We start from the raw sequence: 24,991 nt of genomic DNA on the forward strand, positions 1-24,991 counted from the left end.
AGCAGGGCCAGGCTCTCTGGTGCTTCTAGGGGAGGATGCCTCCTTGCCTCCTCCAGTTTCTGGAAGCCCCAGGCATTCCTCGGCTATGATAGCATCACTCCAATCTCTGCCTCTGTCATCACTCAGCGGCCTTCTCTCTTCATGTCTCTGCATCACCTTCCCTCGGTGCATGTCTGTGTCCAAATTTCCCCTTCTTTTAAGAACACCAGTCATATTGGATGAGCACCCACCCTAATGACCTCATCTTAACTAATTACATCTGCAATGACCCTGTTTCTAAAAAAGGTCACATTTAGAGGTACTGAGGGTTAGGATTTCAGCATATCTTTTGGGGGGACTCAGTTCAACCCATAACAGGTGTAATCTTTGCAAGCATCTTAGAAACAATCCTGCAGTTTCAAGTTCTCACAGTGAGCTGCTCTCAACTTGGGAGGACTCCATTGTTCACGTGAGAGGCTCTACGTGAGGACATAGTGAAGGGCCATGGGAACGCCGGGAATTAGGTACTAGGACTGCCCTTGCTCATGAGCTCATGTGCTACCTGGCAGCTCTACCCAATGTAATAGAGACCATTCTATTGATACAATAACTTGTATTTTCTTACGAGAGAACAAATATTACTACAAGTTTACTTCTAATTCCTCATTTCTTGTCTTTTGTGTGGCTTTTGCATGAGCTACACTTTACTGCCCGTGGATCTAATGATAAACAGAAATCACGAATAATGTGATGGCATTCTGAAGAGAAAGAAAAATTTCAGTAAATTTGTTTTATGATTGAATAAATATATGTAAGTATTTACAAACATGTATTGAGTGCCCACTATATTCAGAGACTTACTGATCACTTTTCCAGATACTATGCTGGGGGCTGGGGATGCAATAGAGAACAAGATTTACGATTCTTATCCACATGGAGCTTTGTGCCTATTAATTATCTTGCTCCTTTTAACGCTGCATCAAGACAGCAGAGTTTCAAGGTGGACTGGCTGGACATTAGTACCCATGGACAAAGACAGAGTTACCAGAATGTATGTGAACTCAGATTTTTAAAGATGAATTTCAGTGAAAAAGAAACTTAAAGCATCTTGTTGATACAAACTGTAATAATGTTTGTATTTATGATACTGTCACTTCAATTTCTTTTTTTCCACTGGATCTCATTCACAATGAGTTCCTTATGGCATAAACATTAGTGAATACTCACTTGGAGACAATGGGATTTCTGACAGAGATCATAGAGGTCTTTAGTAGAATGTATTAGGTACACAGTCATAACAGAGAGAAGGAAATACGCACTAAATCCAAACTCAACATTAACACTAAAGAAGTGACAGAAATCAACATTTGACAACTTGCTGAAAGATTTCTGAATGACCCAAACCAGTCTGAAATGCAGTGGAACTCAGAAATAACAACATGATAAACTGTAAAACGGATACTTCGAAAATATGTATATGTATGAATTTATGTGTATATATTTATAAGTAAATATATACACATATTATGTACATATGCACATTATACACACACACACACACACACATACACACACACACACACACCTATGGGGTTGTAAGGGGCCAATTCTCAGAAAACATGCAAATAAGGTCATGGCCTATTCTTTTCTTTCCCAGTGTTGTCAAAAATTGTTTTCTTGCTCTACTTGCTCTAGAGTTGAATAGAGCTTGTTTTTGTTTTGTTTTGTTTTGTTTCCAGAAAATTCCTGGGCTCAGGCAAGCAGTGTTAGGTGTCCAGATCCCCTTTAGAAGAATTATTTACTAAAGAATAATTGAGATCACTGCAATGCACCCAGAAACAGTAAATATGAACTGTTCTGATATACTGTCATATACACATCCTTACCCTCTGACTCAGCTTACTGGGGAAGCAGTGTGAATAGGGTGACTAGGCTTTCCAGGGAACTTTGCTTGGGGCAGTCCTGGTTTATGCTTGTTGCCCTGGCATAATTGTCAGTAGCACCCTGTTTTACTTCCAAAAGTGTCCTAGTCTGAACAATAAATTATTGGTTACCCAATAGACACAGAATCTGAAGACAAACTGTTAGATTTATCTAACAGATTTGTCTAAAATTTCACCTCATCCACACATCAAATAGGTCAATTAAACTCTAAACCTCAGTTTCCTCATTGGTAAACTATGAATACTCTTAATAACAATCTTTACATCCTAGTGTTGTTATAAGGATTACATACATTGATTAATAAATACCTGGCACTGTGCGTAGTTCACAGTTACTGCCCAATAAATACTAGCTGTTATTTTTATCATCACTGCATGATGCTGTCCTGATTTAAAACAGGGAGCACAGGAGCCCATCTCCCATTCCAAAGCCACGTCTTGGAGTTGTACCTCTACCCTCCAAGTGCAGCCACCATTCTGGGTCTCTCTTTAGGGTGTCCCCAAAAGATTTACAACCTGGATCTCTTTCCTTTGTCAGAAGTGAAGCCACTTGGCTTCTCTTCCAGATCTAGTTCTAAGCATGTCACTTTCAAATTAAACCCCATCATTGCCCACTAGTTTTAAACTGAATTTTTGAAAATAGCTTATCGTTAGATTTCACAGGAAGTCGCATCCGTCACTCTGGGATTGCCAAGAAGGAGGGTGCTGGAACTATTCCTAATCTGTCTTCTGTTCTTTTCTGAGTGGGCATTCATGCTTGTACAGCCTGCGTCTTGGCCAGGAAGGCTTACCTCTGCTGGGAAGGTTAGGTGGGAAAGCAGTGAAATTGTAGCTGGGAGCGGATGCCAGTGCGGCAGTGGCACGACGATCCAGCAATATCAGAGTTCCCGCCGAGAGAGAGATGGCGGTGGAAATGACGCTTTAATTGTCCTCGACACTGCAGCTCAGTTCATGGACAACAGAAAACTGTTCTTTAAACAGATGGCAAACCTGTCCATCCATAACCAGGCATTTAATGAGATAAAACAGAGCAGCCAGGGCTGTAGGTGTGTGAGTCCAGACCATTTTGGAAGACATCAATTTAATTGCTCTTCTATTTTCGTGAAAGCTGTTCCCAGATGCCTTCCTTACCCTCTATTCTACCTTCCTTCTTTATTTTTATCTTTCCTGCCTTTCTGGTGTTTGGATCACAATCAGATGGACAGTTTCCTTTCCGGACTCCCACTGCCATAGGTTTTAAATCACGAGCATAATTGGGGCAGCCTGGTGAAGCTGAAGCCATGTGGACTCTGATGCCAGAGAGACCTGGGTGTGAATCTCTGCTCATTTAGTGGAAGTTTCCTTTTCTATAACATAATGATAGCACTTTCGTGAAGTCTGAAAAATACAATACATGAAAAAAATACCAAGTATAGTTCCTAACCCTTAGTGGTGTTCCATAAAAAAAACAAAAACAAAACAAACAACAAACACAACAGTGGCTGCTATTATTACTATGCCCAACTATTCTTACATGATGTTGAAGTTAGGCTCTCCTAAGCTGCTCTTCTCCATTTATTTTAGGCCTTCAGCATAATACCCAGGGTCATGCCCAAGGAAATACAATTATATAGTACTCACGACCACTTTATTATGTTTACTCACTGTCCCATCCGAATTTCTCCTGCCCCTGTGTAACAGCATTGCCCTTTGTACTGCCTCATGGAGTAGAAGACCAACTAGTTGATCCCAAGCAGTTATATAAGTCCTATATATTCAATTGAAAACAATTAGGTCCATTTCTATGAATGTCCACATGTGTAAAAACTGAATGCTACAGAAGCAGGGAGCTGGGCATATGTCATGGCCCCTGCCTTTCAGGTGCTACCTGTGAAATAGTTACACCTGAATAAATGTATAAAATGATCCTCTCGAGAAAAAACCAAGATTCTCTCTTGGATAAATAGTTCTGTTTCTATTCTGTCCTTGGACGTTTTATAATCCCCGTGGTACCCTGTGATGTTTGTGAAGTACTAGCATCATTTCCGAAACAGTCTAGTATCAGTTTCTGGAGAAGAAGCTCTTCCATCGTGGAGCTTTAGTACAGCTAGGAACAGAATAACTTAGCTATACCCTATTTTCCAAAGCTTAAAAATGAAATTATAAAGTAAACCAGAAGTTGAAAACGAAAGAAAAAGTGATAACATGTGACAGTTAGCTGGGTGCCCATCTGGGAAGAACTAGGCTGAAAATGGAGCACAGGTCAAGGTCAGGAGTCAGCTGGGTAAAAGCCTGAACCACAAGAGCGGAAGTGGGAGAGGGAGGGAACCTAGGGTTCAAGGATGTTTGACCATGAGTGGCTCAGTGCCTGCAGGTCCTATAGTGTTGTTATCCCACAGGAAGGCCAACTGGCAGCAGGGATGCCCCCTGGGCAGGTGAGACAGCAAGGGGAGGGGAGCGTGCAACACAGGTGGCACGTCAGCTCTGCATGGTTTGGACAGTGGGCTGCTGCCAAACTCCTTTTTGAACATCTGTCCACTGACCTGGCAGATGTGCCACTGCTGGTCTTCATTAGGTGCTACGCACAGGCGGCGTCCAACCCAGAACAAGTCCCACTGTCCACTGCTGGTGAAGGTGGCCTCTCCCTCCCCCTGGTTTGCACCATCTCTTTAACTAGCAAAGCAGCACCCTATCATAAGGTTCTGATTTAAGAGATGACTTCATTTTAGCAATAGTGAGTGCTATAGATAAAATATTTAAAAGCCTTATGGTTTTATTAACATTTTAAGAGTTCAAAGAATTATAGCTTTTAACATCCAGATTTTTCTTCTTTTTTATGTTTTAATATAGGGAAGGGATTTGGGTATATGTCCTCTCTTTCAAATCCTGATCTAAACCAAACAAGAGAACCTTCCTCATGCTAACAAGAAAACCTTCCTCACGCTAATTAGCTATAGCTTTATCTTAACAGTTTTAGGTTAATGATGAATTCTCTGTGAAATGGGATGGCTTTTTGCCCTAAGGCTAAGAGGAACCAGACCCAAACGCAAATGCTTTTAGGGACCAGACACCAATACAAACGGCAGAGTTTAAGGGCAATAGGCAATGGTAGAGGTGGTGGCGAAACAAAGGAATGCAGGCCCCACCTAAGGAGATTCAAATGCAACTTTTTTTTTTTATGTGAAAAATAAAACTCTTCTGCAGGCTACATTTGATCAAAGGCTTTCATTTGCAAACCTTGCTTAAATGATTCGATATATTGCTTACAATCTAAATTTTTATTGCTAAGCATTTTGAAGCTTTGTTTATAAAACACAACATGTTGGTTCCCTTTCAAAATTCTCTTATTTCAGTAGATCCAACTTAACTTTCATAAACTTAGAACTATTTTTGCAAATCTCTATATGACCTCCTTTGTTTCCACTGACTACTTTTTCAGACTGAAATGTGGGGTATGGCCGGTTGAGTAGAAGTGCAGTAGGCTTAGAGACATCTTGCTTGATTATATATATTCCAGTATTTGAAATTTACTTGAGAGCATAAGGTACACACATCTCAACACTGAGCAAATTCATTCATTAAACTGTTAGTTTTCTGTTAACTCTTAATTCACCAAACACTTAAAGAACACCTTCTATGTGAGGTACATAGTTTTCAGGTGACTTTTATTCTATAATGAATATACAATGTGGTAAGAAATACAATGTGGTAAGTTCTATAAAGGAGGACTGGATAATTTGATATGATTAAATAAGAGGTATTTTTTTTTGCCAGTTTGCCAGCCTGGCAAGTGGGAGAAAAATCGCCCATTCTACAGAAAATTCTGTAAAGCAACATCTTAGCATAAAAAATTTGGTTCAACTCTTTGTCTTCATGCATAACCCTTGTTTGTAATGGAAATTGGTGCTGTGGTTTCCAAGACTGAGTGCATAGGATAGTTTCAGAGGTTAGGCACTGCTTTGGAAAGATCATGAGATATTCTACCCCAGTACCTAGAACGGTACCTAGCACACTGATTATAGATACTCAATCAGTATTTGTTGAATAACTAGGTGAACGGATCATTCAAGGTTCAGTTAAGAGGACTAGAGAGCTTTGTCTTGCTTTTGACACATGAAGCCCCTGAGGAATATGTGGGCAGTACTCACAGTGTCTGATATACATCACTGAGCTCACCAGGCTGTTTCCATGTGTGAAGAGAGATCTCTGCAATCACCTGACTCCGATTATAGGCAGATGGTCAGTGACAAACATGAGTTTACGGGGGAGTTCATTCTTCCCCTTTGGATAACTTAAGTGTTTCATCCTATGAAATAAAACTCACTGATTAGGCATTAGATTCTTCAGTGCCTCCCAGAATAGCCATTTTAAGCACAGTGTGCATCGGAGTTTTAGAGTGGCAGGGCTAATTCAGTTACTTTGTGTTTGAAATTGGATTGACAAGGTCTATGCTTTCTGAATTTCCTTGTTGAAGAGAATATTTGGCTTATCACAATACTAACATGTAGTACCTGGTAGTCAGTAACAATAAGAGATATATGATATTGACCACGCTGTATGTTATAGCTACAAAGCACATAGCTATGGATCCCAGCCTGTCAGGAGATAGTCTAGATCCCAAATATTCTGTCCTGGCCTCCTCATAATATTAACATTAACTGTCATTGGCTGAGCACTATTCTTTGTAAGGCCCGTGTCAGGGGCTTCATTTGCATTGTCTCTCATGTTAAAGGTGGCTCTTGCTATATACAGGTTAAGATGAAATCGCTGATGTACAAAGAGAAAAGTGCCTCGTACCAAATCACGTACAAAATGTCAGAGTCCTTGGGCACATTTGCATTTCATTGATTTTGTCTTTGGTTTCAAGTCCAGAAAGTATGGTTACTCTGTATTTCATTTACTAAGACTTACTTTATCACACATAGTTACAGCAATATAAAAGGTATAAAAGAAAACAGAACTTAAGGGAAAAAAAGCACAATAGGAGCCCACCACAGTCCTACCCTGGTGTTTACACTTACAGGCACAGAGACCTTCTGTCAGTTTCCTCCACACGAAATGCTTTTCACTTTCACACGTGTTGTTCCTTCTGTCTGGAGCGCTGTTCCCTAAATAATCACCATCTTCCTATGACACCCCTATCTAAATCAGGTCACCCATTCATTGTTCCTCGGTACCCTGTAATTTTTCTTTAGAGCACTTTCTACAGTTTTAGTTGGTGTTTAATTTTGTGTTTATTTCGTTAATGCTCATTTCTCCCACAAAGGTAGGAACCACATTTGTTCATGTCTTAGTCAGCTGTTATAACAAAATATCATAGATGGGGTGGTTTAAACAAGAGACATTTACTCTTCACAGCTCTGGAGGCTGGAAAATCTGAGATCAGGGTATTAGCATGGTTGGGTTCTGGTGAGAGCCCTCTTGCTGTGTCCTCACAGGACGAAGAGAGAGGGAGAGAGAGAAAGCTCTTTGATCTCTTCTTATAAGGGCACTAATTCTATCACAAGGATCCCACCCTCATGATCTCATCCAAACCTAATTACCTTCCAAAGGCCTCACCTCCAAATATCATCGTGTAGGGGATTAGGGTTTCAACATAGGAACTTGAGAGGGCATACTTCAGTCCATAGAAGTTCACATAGGACAGTGTTTACCATAACACAGGTTCTCAATATTTACTTAATGAATAAATGAATGAATTAATTAAAAATGTCCAGAGATCTCTATGTCCCTTTGAAAGTTGCTAAATTACAACTGGAATCCAGAACAGGGGGAGCGCTCCAGCAATAATGTAAGTAAGTAAGTCTTTAAGCCAAGAGGTAAGTTCAGGAGCTGCTGAGAAACCAAGGCTACAAGTGAAAGAGCTATGACAGCAATGCTTAGAGAACTCTGAAGTGAACATCAGCATAACAGTGGGTTACAGCCCACCGCTGGGGCTACCACGGTGAAGATCTGACTTTTTCTTTGTCTTCTCTCTCAAGCAGGGCTAGCTACATGATTTGTGCAGATCAGTGAAAAATAAGAATACAGGACTCCTTGTTCAAAGAACAGGGGAAGGTGCCATTAAAAGTACTAAAATATAAAGCCCTTTCCTTTTGTCGATGGTCTCTCTCAACTTGTTTTATTTTCATTTGCTATTTAACGTTTTTTTGTTTGTTTGGGTTTTTTTAGAAAGGGGTTTTTTTTTTTTTTTTTTTTTTTTTGGCTGCACTGTGAGGCATGTGGGATCCTAGTTCCCCAACCGGGGATCAAACCCATGTCTACTGCAGTGGAAGCATGGATTCTTAACCACTGGACCACCAGGAAAGTCCCTTAATGTGGTTTTAAGGTAAAACAAAATTAAACATTTTAATTATTGGCATGAATTTTACCACTGTGCAGTCAGAGTTTTAGATGTAAATATCAGAGCATTTAACTCCTACTTGAAATCACCAAAATTAGACAATTCATATTCTGCACCTTCTAGGTGCATATGTATTTCATTCTTACCAGCACTTCAGAAACACTGCACAAAACCAACTCAACTACTTTTATTTTATTTTGTGATAAGTGCACACTTTACCAACACTCTCTACCTTTGGCTTATTGATGAGTAAGGAAGGACAGAAAGGAAAGAGATCAATAGGTTGCCCTATTTTTCCCTCTCCTTCAATGTCATCATTTTCAGTGTATGTGGTTGGCTACTACAGGGAAGTACCAGGGCTAAGAAAGGATACGCTAGGATTCCTTGGTTGGTTGTGCCTTAGAACGCAATTGCCTTCTTTCTGGTTTGAACAGAAAACATGGGCTCTCAGGGATGTCAGCGTCTCCCCTTAGTTGTAAACATAACATACCTTGTCCATACAATGAGCCTCACCAAACTCCTACACATTGGGATTCTGTGCTCATGAATGAGCACGGAATGAATGAGGTGGTAAGGAACTCACCATCATGCTCCACTGTTCCCCTGCACTGACTTACAAAACAGAAGTTCACAGTCAACAGTGACAGGAAGGGAAGAGCATGAGAAGATGGTGGAGGGAGGTGCGTGGGGAAGGGAGGACCAAGACTTAGCCTGTTGTCTGAAATCCCACGTGTTCTTTCTGCTGTGTCTCCATTTTTTTCCCGATCATTTTTCATTTTTCAGTGGAGATAGAGAGCACTCTGTTTCTACTTCCTCCCTGAATCACACTGTTCAAAGGCAGCCTGTGATGGCCAGAAGAAGCCACTACCTTTGGTCCACTTTTCTAGCTAAGATCAATAAGGCAGTGGCGGTCACGGGGACAGGGCTCCCTGTGGTCTTACACACAAGACTTTTGCCCTTTGTGGAGCCACCCATCTTCACTCAATGGCTTAAACTGTTTCTTTTTTTTTTAAAGGTCACGTGAATTTAGGCATTAAACAAACTACCAGATTAGCCAACATCGAAACCTTTTTTTCCTAACAACAACAACAAAGGCTCTTGTAGCTAACACCCCTAAATAAAGAAGTACTTTAAATTAAACATATATGGTTTAAAAATTTTGCCTATAAATAATAATCATTGATAATTATCCCTCACCAGAAACTAAAGAATCGGTGTGTTTCCCATGTATAAACACTGACAACTACTCTATTTGCACAAAGAGCATTACACAAGCAGAAATAGTTTCATTATTTAAATATTATCAAGAAAATCCTTTAAAAATAAAGGATTGTACTATACTTTATATCACATGAAAATGTAAGGTAGCATGTGCAAACTGTTTTAAAGTGCTTGTTAAAGATTCTTATAATAAGAAAGGCTGGGAAAAGTAGAGTCACATCTTATCAAAACAATCTAAGAAATCTTAAGAATGCTGCTTTTCTAGTAATACATAAATATACACGAACATGAGCAAGAATCCAAGTAAAGAAACAGTTCTTATTCATAGGATTGACAGTTTTATTATTACACCAGCCTGAAATAACATATAATGGTGTGTGAGTGTGCACTGGAGTTTCTAAAAGCAGCTTTTAAGATAGGCTTAATGTGAGAAGGGTTCAACTTTCTTCTTTAAATTCTGGAGGATGGGGTCTCCTGGGGATAAAGGGGAAAAGTGGAGATAAACTTTTAATGCAATCTCTATTCTTGCCACAATTTGTTGTATTTATTTGTTCAGCTCTATTTATTGTGTAGCCGCCATATGCCAGGTCCTGCGGATACAGTGAGGGCCTTGACAAATACACACTCAGCCTTCAGGAAGCTCAGAGCACAGGCCCGAAATAGTCTAGCACAGAGAACGTCACAGGGAAGTAAAAGGTATTTAGGAACACTTGGTGGGGGAACCTAGCAAGACCAAGGGTGGGGGGTCAGAGAAATCTTCCAGGAGGAAGAAACATCAAAATTAAGGGCCCTGGGATAAGTGAGACGTGACCAAGTCTGCAATGGGGCAGTGGAGAATGCTGAATCAGCAGAAATCCTGAGAAATTCTTTTAGGACCTGGTTTCCCCAATTTTTATTAATCAGGAGCTGAGGCTCCTTTTAGATGATCTGAAGAAATTTCTAGGACTGAAAAAACTAAATGCCTGTTATGATTGGTCTTGTGTCAGTTTGAATTTTGAATGTGTGTAAATAATTGATGAGGTTGAATCAGAGAGGTAAACCAGCTGGGCACCTTTAGTGGGGGCCAGTAAGAACCACAGCCACACCCAAAGAGTTGCACAAAAAGGAAGTGTGGTGTCTCTTCTTTGGGCCATGCTTTTGGGCACTAGGGAATGCCATCCTTTCTGGGTGAGGGAGCTGGCAATAAAAGTAGGTTATGAGTTGGACCTGGATGTGCGTATGGGAGGGCTTTTTTTTTTTTGATGTTATATACATCTAAAGGAACCTAAGACACACCTGTATTGAGGTGTGTGGCTGTATTAGTCAGGGATCTCTGGAGAAATAGAACCAATAGGATGTACACGAGGAGATTCATTATAGGTAATGGCTCACACAATTATGGAAACTGAGAAGATCTGCAAGATGGAGAACCAGGAAAACTGGGGGTATAATTCAGCCTGAGACTGAAGGCCTGAGAAGCAGGAGTGCTTATGTCTGAAGGAAGGAGAAGACGGCTGAACAAGCACAAAGAGCAACTTCACCCTTCCTCAGGCTTTTGCTCTATTCAGGCCTTCAACTGACTGACTGATGCCCACCACACTGGGGAAGGTGGTTTTCTTTACTCAGTCTACCTATTTGACGCTAATCTCCTTCAGAAACATCCTCACAGATACATCCAGAAACGTTTTACCAGTTATTTGGGCATCCCTTAGTCCAATCAAGATGACATAAAATTAATCATCACAATGATCCAACTGCCAACCACCGGCCATCAGGTACTGTATTCCAGGCAGAGGGAATAACATATTAAAAGACCCAGAGGCTAAGAGGCACCAACATCTCCAGGTGACAGGAAGTACTTAAATAAGGGTGGGCCAAGTATAAGGCAGCAAATGGTGAAGGGTGAGTCATAGAGTAACCAGTAAGATTTCAAGTGTGTTGAGATTTTAGAATGCTGGAAATGGAAAGCCATTTAATACTTTAAGTAATGAAATGATATCATCAGATTTGCCTTTTCAGAAGAATACTCTGGCTGCCAAGTGGAGGCTGGATGTAAGTGAAGGCAAGACTGGAAGGAAGAAAAGTAATTTATCAAGGAGATGTGAGTGGCCCAGAGTTGGGAGTGGCAGTGGGCATGGGGAGATCTCGGACTGATGCACCTTGGTGATTTACCAGATGTGTGTCTCTCTCTCTCTCTCTCTCTCTCTCTGTGTGTGTGTGTGTGTGTGTGTGTGTGTGTGTGTGTGTAGTGAAAAAAGAGAGAGGTAAGGTTGACTCCCATGTTTACTGTTATGAGAACTGGGTGAATGGCTGGTGCAATCACCAAAAAAAAAAAAAAATGGAATATAGAAAGAGAAGTTAATGTGTATAGGGTTATTCCAGAGGTTATTACTACATCTTACATGTCTCCTTGTATGAGAAATGGAACTGAGTGTTGCCGGAATAATGACCATAGCCATTTGAGGGGAGTGTTTTGGAAAATAAAAACATTTGTAAGGGAGAATGCGCTTAGATATTTGTTGCTGAAAGTAACTCTGACCTTGACTTCAACCCTTCCCACGTCAACATCCATTCCCAATCCCACCCACCTAAATCTTGTCCTTCCTTTTGGAGCTCTAGGTATGAATCTAACTACTATGAAACATGGCAGCGCTTTTGAAAGGAGCCAGCTGGCTACTTCTTTCTCCAATGTAAAGCATAATGGACCTCCAAGGACAACAAAGTTCAAACAGATCTAAGCGAAAGATTAAGACTCAACCAAAGCCTTTGTTACTCATTTTATTAATATTCCTTTTTTTTAATACCAAAACTTAGGCCTAATGTCCTGAGAAGGGAAGATTCATGCATATACCCTTAATATTAAAAAGCATTTTCTGGATCAACTGGCAAGAAAGTACTGTCATAACAACATCACTAATAATGATAATAATTTTATCTGCCTTTATTTATTGTCTACTATGTGCTAGTTGCTTCTTGAACATTATTTCTATACTCATATAAACCCTACATGTTTATTATCTCCATTTGCCAGATGAGCAATTGAGAGCAACGCTAAGTAGACCACAAAGGGAGTGCAGACCTTCAATGTGGTCTCCTTTCTATGGTCTAACCAATTACCTATACCTATAAGATAGTAAGAGCATATTTTGGAAATAAATCATTTGAAGTAAATAGATGTGGGCAGTGCTTTTGGCACTGTCTTAATCTTTCCCTCAAGCCTAGGAGTTTTGACATAAAAGGTTCATGATTGCTTAGCTATGAATAGACCACAGTTTATTTTTTTTTCACCTGTTGATGGACATTTGGAATGATCTATTGATATTTAACATATTTTAACATGATATTGATATTTATCATAATATTTAACAACATACTAAATATTCATATGTTGTTAAATATTCATTCCATTTTATTGCTGAATTGTATGCCACTGTATGAATATTCCACAATTTCCTGGTCAATGGGCAGCTTTCTTGCATGCAGGGATTTTAGGCCCAGGTCTTTTCATTCTGTGGTGTCACAAAATAAATAGGTTTGATGCCTATGCATTGAGTTGGCAAACAGATGTAGAGAATGTAGAGGTCTATAGGCACCTCGGCCCAGAAATAACCCCTCTCACACACATACTCCACTGGTGAGAAACAGTCATGTGCCCTCTCCTCAATGCAAGTGTGTTGGAAAATGTAGCTGATTGGACAGCTGCTTCCCACCATACTCTATACTATGTGAAGAGGAGGCTGAGATTGGTGGACAGTTTTATGTCACTGTCATGGATGTTTAACCCATCAATTTTTTTTCCTTTAAAGTTTTTAACTTGGGAGTCATGTTTAAAAAAATAGTTCTTCACTCAGGAATTAGAGAAACATTTGCCAGTATTCTTCTAACAGTTACATCTTTTTAAACCAGGTAGCCTAACCTTAACACCATCCACTCTCCCCATTAATATGAAAGCACACTTTAATCAAATACTGAAAGAATTCTAGGGCTTCCCGGGTGGCCCAGTGGTTAAGAATCCACTTAACCCTGCCAACGCAGGGCACATGGGTTCGAGCCCTGGTCCGGGAAGATCACACATGCCACGCAGCAACTAAGCTCGTGGACCACAACTACTGAGCCTGAGCTCTAGAGCCCACGAGCCACAACTACTGAAGCCTGCATGCCTAGAGCCCGTGCTCCGCAACGAGAAGCCACCACAATGAGAAGCCCACGCACCGCAACGAAGAGTAGCCCCCGCTCGCCACAACTAGAGAAAGCCCGCCTGCAGCTACGAAGAGCCAACGCAGCCAAAAAAATATATATAAATGAATAAAATAAATAAATTTTAAAAACTGAAAAATAAATAAAATAAAATAATTCTAACACACACACTTGGCACCCTTTATGAACTTGACTGTGTTCTATTTCACTTTTATCTTGGGCTCATACCAGCCCTTGAATATTTTAATTATAAAAGTTCTGTAATTAAAAAAAAATTCTCTGTGCCTCTCCCTCCAAAATTAGTCTTATTCTTTCAAAAAAAAACCTTTCCCATCATACGCTCATTTATACATCAACATAAGTATCTCTCCAAATCTCTCCCTCAATCCTAAAATAATCACAGAAGAGTTTAATTAGTAGATAGATACATACATACATACAAACATATATGACAGATAAACAGATCATAGACACATTTGGAGGATAACTGATATATTTTCAATGTTGACTTTTCTCATTTAGGAGCTTGGTATTCATATTCAAGTTTTCTTATGTGTCCCTCATTATGCTTTCAACATTACAAACCTGGTAAATATTAAATAAATACTTGCTGAATGGATCGTATTACCATACTGTGCACACCTCTCATTAGATTATTCCTAGGTATTTTATACTATACTTTTGTTGCTTAATAAAAAGATCTTTTTCTATTATAGATTTAAACTGGTTATTGCTAGTATATGAGAAAGCTAATCACTTAGAAGAAATATATTATGTTGTAAAACTTTCAGGACTGAGAACGTGTTTCTGTTCCTTTCATAAATGAATGATAGTTTCAATGGATATAGAATTCTAGGTCAAGAATATTTTCTTTTCACTGAAAACTACAGACATGACTCATACTATCTAATAATATTTGTTACTGAGATGTCTGAGGTCAACTGGATTTTTCTCTCCTTTTGTTTAGCAACTTATTTTTCTTTCCCTGTTGTATGCTTATAGAATTTTTACATTATAAGAAATTAAAATATGTTTATGTCCAATTCCTTCATTAATTTTTTTCCTCTGTCATAACCTAAAAATCAAATTTTTAACTCAGGGAATTTTGTTCAATGATTTAATAATTTTTGCTCCTTTTTCACATGCCTTGTGAATAATATGAATTTCTATTATAAATATATTGATCTCCTAGGCATTTCCTCCTTGTCTCTATCTTTTCTCCATCATAATTATGTCATACTTTTCCTCTAAGCTACAGAAAAATTTTCAGTATTTGACTTTTATTCCACTATTTTGTTGAAGTAGTGAATCTATGCTTCACTGCCTCTATTATATTTTAATTTGGGGAATTTAAAAAATCTGAAGTCAAGCTTTACTTTATGTAATTGATGTAGTTTAGCATCAGTTAAGAAAACAATTCAATATATTTTAAAAAACATTTTACTATTAATCTTCTAGTAAGTTTATTTCCTGGGGTGGGAGTGGTGATGGAATATTTCCTCTAAATTCCTTATACTAGTGCCTGTGTTTGGAACTAATAAATGTTTCCATAAATGTTATTTTTATAACTTAAAGTTTGTTCCCTTTTACCAACATCTCTCTATCTTCCCCACCCTCAGCCCCTGGCAAAGTTCAACTTTTTTTTTTTTTAGATTCTACATTTAAGCGATACCATGAGGTATCTGTCTTCCTCTGAGGATCTAATATATAACACAATAACTATAGTTGATAACACTGTATTGCATAATTAAAATGTGCTAAGATTAAAATTTAAATGTTCTCACCAAAAAAAAAAATAGATCTGAGGTGATGGAGGCATTAACTCAGTGGGGGGAATCCTTTCACAATGAATAATGTATCAAATTGTTATGTTGTACACTTTAAATATCTTACAAACTTATTTGTCTATTATACCTCAAAAAAGCTGGGGAGGGGGGAGAATGATTTTTTTTCCTTGCAGTTTACTCATCCTTTAAATGGTAATCCCTGCTTGTTTAGTGCTGTTACTTAACACGAGTTGAACCAGAAATTGTCCCAGGACACAATTTACAGTTCCAAACAAAACCAGAGGGGCTTTACTTTTAACAGCTTAATTGTATTCAAAGTCCATTTTCTATCTGTGATCAGTAGAGACAGAACCATAACCAGAAGACCCACGCTGTGACTTATATATGGTGGGAACCCGGAGTTAGCTGGGTACCACCCACTTCTCTTACTGGTGTGACTGCCTTAGTGATGTGTACAAGCTCCCACTTCACTCAACAGGCCTTCCTCACCAAATTAAGTCAGAGCTGCCACTTCCTAAAGTTCTGGCTAAAGGAAGGTTACACTAATCTTGTGTTATAATCATATTTCTTTCAGTAGCCCAAAGATAGCTGGGACATTTCTCCCTTTCTCTAATTGTAGACAACTGCTCTTAAATGGAGCTCACTGTCTCAATGTTAAATTTTAGTTAGGGCACCATCCAGGCAAAGTGTAGGCAGGCTGAGGGCCAGGGCCTGCAGTTCTGAGGATGGCAACTGTAAAGCCTCAAGTTCCCTTCTGGCCTTCCCAGGCTTACTGTCATCTCCATCTCCCTTCTCTCTTAATCTTAAGGGTACCTGTGGATTTCTGTCCTTTTAAGTCCCACATAGGTTCTTCCTTTGCATGAGATAAAAGTCAAGCTGGTTGATTTTCACCTAGGTTAGGGCTCACCTGGATTCTATATTCCTGAATTCCCTCCAACTTTCTCTTTGGTGAATAGTGGGTATCCTTTCTTTTCTTCTTTTATTTTCTTTCTTTTCTCTTCTTCTTTTGAGTGCCCAATCTGACGTTTCTCTATTTTTTCTAATGGAGAGATCAGAAAAGAAGGTGCTAAATATGTGTCATCAAATTATTATGTTGAACCGAAAGTCTACATTTCTGTATTAGTTTTCATATTCTAGTCCCATTAGCTTTAAATAGAGGAAGAATTTTATACCATGAATCTGAAGAAAAGAAGGAAAAAGAAAGAAGGGAGGGAGGGAGGAAGGGAGGAAGGGAGGAAGGAAGGAAGGAAGGAAAGGAAGGAAGGAAGGAAGGAAGGAAGGAAGGAAGGAAGGAAAGGAAGGAAGGAAGGAAGGAAAGGAAGGAAGGAAGGAAAGGAAGGAAGGAAGGAAGGATGGACCCAGACAGCAAAGCTATCGAAACACCACACTGACCGGTGAATTTACAAGGATTAACTTTTTCTAACTGACAATAGTTAGACAGCCAATTAAAGCAGTGGAGGACACCTGGTAATATTAAAACATTTTGAAGGAAAAGTAACAGTAAAAAGAAATGTACTAACGTATGTCTAATTTCACTATCCAAGATAAACCCTTCAATCCACCAGATTCATCCTCTGGGTTTACAGCAGACCAAAGTCAACGCTGACCTTTGAGAAACCTCAAGTTGATGCCTTTGGTCTTTGTGGAAAACACTGGAGTAACTTTAATTTAAAAGTTTCTCTGTCAAACAGCACAACAACTTGTTAAGGTGTTGCAGACCAAGTCAATCCCTCCAGCTTTACAATACCATCTTTTAGATTGTAAAACTGCCCTTGAAAATGGCTGGAGCAATTCTGGGCACTCTTATCAGCTCTCGTGGCCTGCTGGCATGAGAACTCTTGGAAGACAGATTGGTGTCCTGCAGCAGTTCACTGTGCTGGATGGACTCAATCCCTCCCCGGCACTCTCTCCAGCTGTCCTCCCTTCACACATGGCTACCTGGCCCTGCCCCCGGAGCTCTTCCTGCATTCCCAGTTACCTGGTATACCCTTCATTCGCTTGCCGTTTAAAGAATTCCCGTATTAAAGAGTCAAATGAAATAAATCCTCTCAAAGTTTACTTGCAAACAAACAACACTCCTAAAAAGTTAAGTTCCAAGTAGTTTACTATAGTATACTATGATGCAGATATCAAAAATGCTAATGAAGAGATTTTTAATGTAAAATTATAATGATATGGGGAAATTCTGCAGCATAAAGCAAAAATAAAAGGTTTACAGGGAAGTATATATCAACTGTGGAAAAGGAAAATGTATTCAAAAAAGAACGACAGAGAGTATACTAAAATGCTAATGGTTGTTGCCTCAGTATGGTAGCATTATGCATGATAGTTTTATTCCTTTATAAATAGCTCCATATTTCTATAAAATGCATCTTCTTGGACAATTTTTATTTTTTAATGATTTAATCACTTCAGTTTTTAATAACTTGAAATGTCAAGTAGATCACAGCACTTTATAAAATTGTCTACATAGTATGATTTCAACTAAAAATAACGTATAGATGACTTGATGAAAATATGGGAAAATGTTAATAGGCAATCTCTTCTCTAGGTGAGATAATGAGTGGTAGCTATTTCATTTCATTTCAAAGTTCACCTATATTTTCAGACTGGGCACACTGGTGGTGTATTAATTTTATATTAGAAAATAATGCCTAAGGCAAAGGAGAAACAAGAAAACTGCTATGCTCCTAATACTCCTAGTAAACCAGTGTGCTACAAATACTTTGGATAAAAGTTGTTTTCAGAAATTAAAGATATTAGCTTCACATATTTCAAGATAACATATTTCACATTCCCCAGTTCACAAGCAGCAAATAGTTTCTCAAAAATATTTTTACCTCAAAGTGAAGTCAACTGAAATGAGGGGAAATCCTGTGAGAAAATTAAAAACAAATAAAAATAGAAAAGGTCTAGCCAAGGGTTCATCATAAAACAAGGATTCTGGCAGGACTCTGAAATGGAATGAGAAGGTTCGCGAACATACACCTAAAGTCCAGGGCCCCCACTGCCGCCTTCTTCCACTGTTTTTTGTTTGTTTGTTTGTTTACAGCCTTTGGGAAGACATTTTGATCCACAGAGGCAAGTGAAGAATCAGATCTTCTAATTCTTTCTGCAGTGGAGATGGGTATGCTCGCTGCTTTCTCAGTCCAGGGAATTCATTGTTAAGGAACTGTGTATGTACATATCACCTGGAGAGGTATGGTGGTATGTTTCTTGGTGGGTGAATTAGGAAATTTTGTTGCTATTACGAAGAGAAGAAGTGTGAATATCGTCCAGTAGAGTCATCAAGCCATCCAAATTAGACTTTAATCCAGACATTTGCAAAAATCTGTGGTGACTTGATGGTTCGTGTGGAACTATACACAGCCTCTATCTAAAACAAAAGGAATAGCTGATTTATCCATTCAGGAAGAATAAGACATGATACTCAGAGGATGAAAATAAAATTCAAACAAATACCTATATTAGAGGACACCAGGCTTGGACCATAACTTCACTATGTCTATGCAAAGCAGGAAAGGAGAAAATAAATATTGAATCTACTTCTGTATTTTGTCATACCCTCAACCCTCCATGTAAAGAAATTAAAATCTTTATTCCACTCTCAGTGATTTCTTTTGGAAAAGAGATGCTTTAAGAAAATACTGGCAGTAAAGCTAAAACTTCTTTTTCATCTCCAATGAGAATTTGTTTCATGATTCATTTTGAACCATTGGACTCTAAATTGTTCTTTTATTTTTGTGTGTTCTTTTTAAAAAAGGAATTAATACATTTAGACATAGGAAAATACAACAAATCCCATTTTACTATTCTCTGCATTCATACACAGAACGCTAGTTTTTTCAATTTCAAGGACAATTCACCATCAAAACATATAAATATTTAAACACATATAGACCCAAATAATGAAACTAACAATGCAAACATCAATTAACGTGCATATCCTACACACTTAAGGTTCTACACCACTTGAAGTGTATTGTCATTTATCTTGTATATAATTATAAGTTAGAAAACTTAGTATGCCTTAATTTTTTTTCAAATTGGAGAAGTTTATGGAGGGAATATTATGAAACATTAAGTGTACAACAGAGTGTTTGATTTTTATTGCCAGAATAATCTGTTCACTTGCTTCAAAATTGCCAATTTTCAGCTAAAGATCTTAAGGGAGCTCAAGGTGGCTTTTTCTGTTATACTTTCAACGAAAGTCAGAAAAAAAAAACCCAAAACAAAACCATGAAACCTTCAATACTTTCAAGCTCAAATTTCAGCCCACTGTTTATTTTTCTTTGTGCTCCCACTGCCGCTAATTAAACAAAGAGCTTGACATTCAAAGCTGGTTTGGGAAAAAAAAGAGGGGACACAGCCAGTTGGGATTTGGCCCAACTACCAATAAATATGGAAGATAACAGTCATCTTAAGGGCTTTCATTATGACTTTATATTCATTCACTAAACTTTTCAAGATAGTAAAATGAATTAATGGGGAAAGGGAAAAAAGAAAATCTCACAATTATCCTATTTAGTGTTTAGGTTAGAGAAATTATACCTATTTGAAAGCAAAAACTTTAAATTATTATATTTCAAAATCCATTAGTTTCCGAAGAAGAATCTTCATTATACTATTTTCAAATTGAATCCAACCGCTCTACATTTTTCCTTAATACACTTTTCTATTTTATACCCCACCCCAAAAATGTCAGAAATATACTCAAATAAATAATTTAGGAAGCTTTTTAATCTCTCTTAAGAGTTTGCGTTAAATTTAGATAAACATGATAATATTTGTGACACATTTCATCTAGAGAAGCTACACATTTTTATGACTCCCTTTTAGTTCTATAATTTTTGTTTTAATATTTTAAAATAAAATACTGAATGTAAAATTAATATATTATTATTTAAACATTCAAATTATATAGATTTTTTTTTTTTTTTGCGGTACGCGGGCCTCTCACTGTTATGGCCTCTCCCGTTGCGGAGCACAGGCTCCGGACGCGCAGGCTCAGCGGCCATGGCTCACGGGCCCAGCCGCTCCGCGGCATGTGGGATCCTCCCGGACCGGGGCACGAACCCGTGTCCCCTGCATCGGCAGGCGGACTCTCAACCACTGCGCCACCAGGAAAGCCCTAGAAGTTTTTTTAAAAAGTTCCTATCCCTCATTTCTTCTCCCCTCAAATCTACGAGTTGGGTGTCTGTCTTGTCACATCTCCTTTTATAATACAGAAACATACAGAAGCGCACACACACACACACACACACACACAGATGGGGTATGGATCTCTATAGACAGTGCTTTACATATGATCTGTAACGTAATTTCTTCTTCTTTTATCCTTTCATCATGGACATTCTTCTGTAACAGAATAAATAGAGCAACCCTATTCTTCTCAATAGAGGTCATGTATTCCATTTTAGGACTGTACCAGGATTTATTTAACCAAACCCTTATTGATGAGTAAGTCAGTTTTACTCTTAAACAAGTACACATGCATATCTATAAGTCACACCACATGAAATAGTCTAAAAAAAAAAGTAAGCCCTCCTGCTTCTCCTCCAAAAGATCATCAATTTTAAAGTTTCTGGGGTTTTTTTTAGACTTTTGATGGTTAACATTATAACTTTTAAACAATAAATTTAAATGTGTTACTTTATGGTACTTGACACAGTGTTAATTTTCTTTAATTAAAATGAATAATTTAGCACACTTACAACTATCCCTTGCTTTGCTTCCCCTTCCCCTTTGTCTTCATTTTATTATTTTTATATTGTTAAACTTTGTAACTTTTATATTGTTTTGATAAACACAGTGAAGTCTTCCCTGCCAGTGTTTAAAGTGAGTCTAAGATCCAAAGGCAGTGAGACAGCATCTGTGGTACTTTGACCGAGTGTGGCTTATTTGCTGCAGAGCCATATGGTGTGATGTGCCCATGAGATGAGAACTTGGTCCTTGGTGCATACACACAATTTTTCCAAACGTTAAGGTCCAAACGGCTCTTCTCTAAGTTTGTTTTAGCTCTCTGGGCTGAATTCAGGTTTAATGGTAAGATGAAAAAGCTCAGAAGCTGTGTGACCCACAGGTAAGCCGTTCTGTTTTCTGGACCTTGTTCTAATTTATAGACTGAGAGAGAAACTAGTCTGCCTCTGCTGGCTTCAGCATTTTAATATTCTAAATTATTGAATATCACCTAGAAATGTGTTGCAGGTACAATGACACTGCAGCCCTAAAAGCAGAGTTCTCACAGCAGAATTTAATTCCACTTTTCTAAGTGACCCTAAGTGATTGCCAAAGACATGTTCTCCTTAATGCCTCCATCATTTTAGTCCTTGGAGATATTTTGAAAATATGAGGTCATCACCTTTAATGGCCTCATTGGGTGTTTTGGTCTGTTTGTCTGTTTTGCTGCAAAGAAGAACACTCCTATTAAATCCTAGTGTGTGCACTTTAAAATGTGAAATTATCGTTCACCCTTTCCACGATAATCAGAGCTAACAATATAGATAAAGCTGGGATAATAGTAATACATTGTACTAAACAGAGCAAACAATGTTTCTTCCACACTTTTACACCCACAGCCTAGAATCATTTTCATTTCTCTCTCTCTCTAATCGTTGTGGGATTAGCACTGGAGATGAAAGATGGTGATTCAAAAGTCTGGATTGGGGCATACCAAGCAGTTACACATGTAACCCAACCAGGGCCTGTATGCAGAGTCTTCCAGCCATTCTATCAGGTCAGGAATCTTTCCTGGTAGATCTATCACTGCTGGTGTGATTTTGACACTTCCCTCTCTCTTTCCTCACCGGAGGGGTGGGGGGGGTGGGGGGTGGTGGCGACCCAACACTTTGGCCTTATCAGCCCCCACAAATGCTGCTCAGTGACTCTTCCGGCCAGTTCTGGCTCAGCGCAGTGTCTCCTGGACCCACTGACTGTTGGTTGCCATAACGATATTCAGCAGCTGAGGGAGGCCTGGCCGAGCAGCGACTGGGCCAGGTGGAGAGCGGGAGGTAGAACAGAGCTGAGCCACACCGGAGTCCCAGCAAGGATGATCAGGAGGCAGGTGGCCATAGGAAAGGAGGAAGCCTCTGCGGGGGCAGGGGTGGCGAGGAAGAGACTGAATCCATTATTGCAAATTAGCAGGGTCTGGCCTCAGATGCTGCTGAAGTTAGAGAGAGAGGAAGAAGCTGGTGGGGAAAAGCGGAAGGAGAAAATAAAAAGGCCAAAAAATATCACAGGGAAGCGTAAGAAAAATAGAAACCAGAAAAAGAGACATTGCTGCAACTGAAGAAATGTCAACCTCAGATATTGTGAATATAGTAAAAGCATGCTTCTCCGTGGCCCATTTATGCTTACACTAACATTGTTTTAACATGAAATTAGAGGTAAAGGGAGAGACCAGCTCCAGGAGGGAAATATGTACCAGTCTTGGTTATGACAGGCTACTGGTTCAGGCCTTATTTAAATTTGTAAACTGTGGTTGAAAATACCTAATTTGCCTTCTTCCCTGAATTGTTAATGATTTCAATGAGTTGCTGAATATTCAGATACTTGGTAAACTCTAAAACATTCTACTGCTTGATGTAATGGCTCATCACCGCTTGATTTTATCATTATCAATATTTAATGGGCTTCTCTTTCACTCTTCCAATCTCATTTGAACCACTTCTGGAAGATTCTTTTCTTTCATTAATTATAGGATATTTGGACTTATATTTTTCTCACAGGAAGAACTGAGATTTATAATCCAATAAGGCCAGATAACTTTCATCTGCTCTAGTTACTATCAGTAGAAATGATATAAAGTTGTAACCTAATTCAATTCAAACATCCCTATCTATATTCAATCAAAATTTCTTGATGCTATGTATCTTTGATGGATTCCTTTTTCTCTGACCAAACTGCCCAGAACAAAGGAAAGCAAAATAAGATAAAATATATATTGTATAAATGTATATTAGAGCGCAGGGCCAGAGCTGAACGTGACTTTGGGGAACAACTAGTACAATGCTCCTTAAACTTTAATTTGAGATGGGTCATCTAATGATCTTGTTAAAATCAGATTCTGATTTGGAAAGCCCAGGGTGGGGCAAGACCGCAGTTTTAACAAATACCCAGGTGTGCTGATACTGTAGGTCTTTGAGAGGCAAGAATCTATTACAGTGGTAATCAAAGATTTTGAGTTGCAGAACACTTACTTTTAATAAAATCTGATAAAACAAATAAAATTACACCTGTGCACACTAAAGCAATGGTGGGAGGCCCAGAGACCTGGCTGTCCTCCCACAGTCCCCAGGGGCTTTTGAGTCATTTTCTAAGCACTTTCATGGAAGATCTTAAAATCTGTGGAACATAATATGAAATGCACAGGCTGATCTAAAAAATTCGTCTAATCATAAGAAAACAGTGTCTCAGGAGAGTTTAAATATCAATAAATGAAATCATAAGATTCTCTATCCATACACATATATCCAATACACATACACAAAACAATCACATGAAGGCATGTGTACAGGCACTCCAGAGAACGGTTGCTGCTTTTCAGCATCCAAACTCTATTTGGAGGAAGCAAACCAGAAGATTAAAGCTGACAGTGTCTCTCTCTGTCCCTTGGCAGGTAAGCTGAGAGCAAGTGACCGAGATTCAGCCAATCACAAAAGCTCATTCCAGGGACTTCAGACCTAGATGGAATGAAGCTAAAATTCAGAAACAGCTATTTATCATTCATGGTGGTGACACTGGAAGCCAAAGTTCAAGAATGGTGATTTGAGGAGTTACTATTCCAGGTTAATCATGGGAAATGATTGTAAGAAAAACAGAGTGACCAACATGATGAAAGTAAAGAAATGTAACAAGTGGAACAAATAGAATATAAAAAAGTGAGAAAGCAGAAGAGCTTAAGATGATTGGAAGAAGGGTTTCATATTGGTAAGTACACAGGAATGAGGCTCACATTTGGGTTGTACAGGCTAGCCCAGCTGCTACAGGGGCTTCAGTGGCACAACACTTTGGATAGTCTCTAAACTCCATGAGGGCTGGATTTTACCCACAAACCTTTGCAAAAGGTAAGTCTTTAATATTTGCCAAATGAATGACTGATACACATCCAAACAAACATATATTCAGTATTTCTTATATGGTGCCATTTACAAACATGCAGGATAATAAGTAGAAGTTCACAAGGTGAGATTAGGACACTGACCACAATATCACCATGAACTTCAAAAGTAAAAAGAAATGAAGTCAGAAAAATCCTTCCTAAAATTTCTATGATTTTTTGACTACTGCTGGTAAAATGCTGGAGAACTGTGGAACGGGATTGTATTTCTGCTTCCTTTAAGAAGCTTTCCAAATGAAAGGAAATAGAAAACTATCAAATTTGAAATAAAGAAAAATGGCTGCTAAGGAATTAAAGGGACAAGATCACTGGGTTTAGTTTTTGGAAAGGGGAGTGAGCTTGGGCCAGAAGTAAAAATTCATCAAACTTTAGTCATGTTTATTTACTTATGATTTTCATTTTTATTTTAATGATTTCATTAAAAATCTTTTGTTTCCTTGTTATT

The 24,991-nt window shown here is 38.6% G+C and overlaps 1 long non-coding RNA gene across 4 annotated transcripts in view; it reads right to left on the minus strand.

Moving 5' to 3' along the window:
- LOC307192065 overlaps positions 1 to 24,991 on the minus strand; it is a 238,336-nt gene that overhangs the window by 192,489 nt on the left and 20,856 nt on the right. For 3 of the 4 annotated variants that reach the window (XR_013829952.1, XR_013829953.1, XR_013829954.1), the window contains exon 2: positions 16,336 to 16,467. This is a non-coding gene — a long non-coding RNA (uncharacterized lncRNA). Of the gene's footprint in view, positions 1 to 16,335; positions 16,468 to 18,268; positions 18,561 to 24,991 lie in introns of those variants that run through there. The other variant, XR_013829955.1, reaches the window with a different exon arrangement.

This window comes from Stenella coeruleoalba, assembly GCF_951394435.1.
Source record: "Stenella coeruleoalba genome assembly, chromosome: 9".
NCBI classification, from domain to species: domain Eukaryota; kingdom Metazoa; phylum Chordata; class Mammalia; order Artiodactyla; family Delphinidae; genus Stenella; species Stenella coeruleoalba.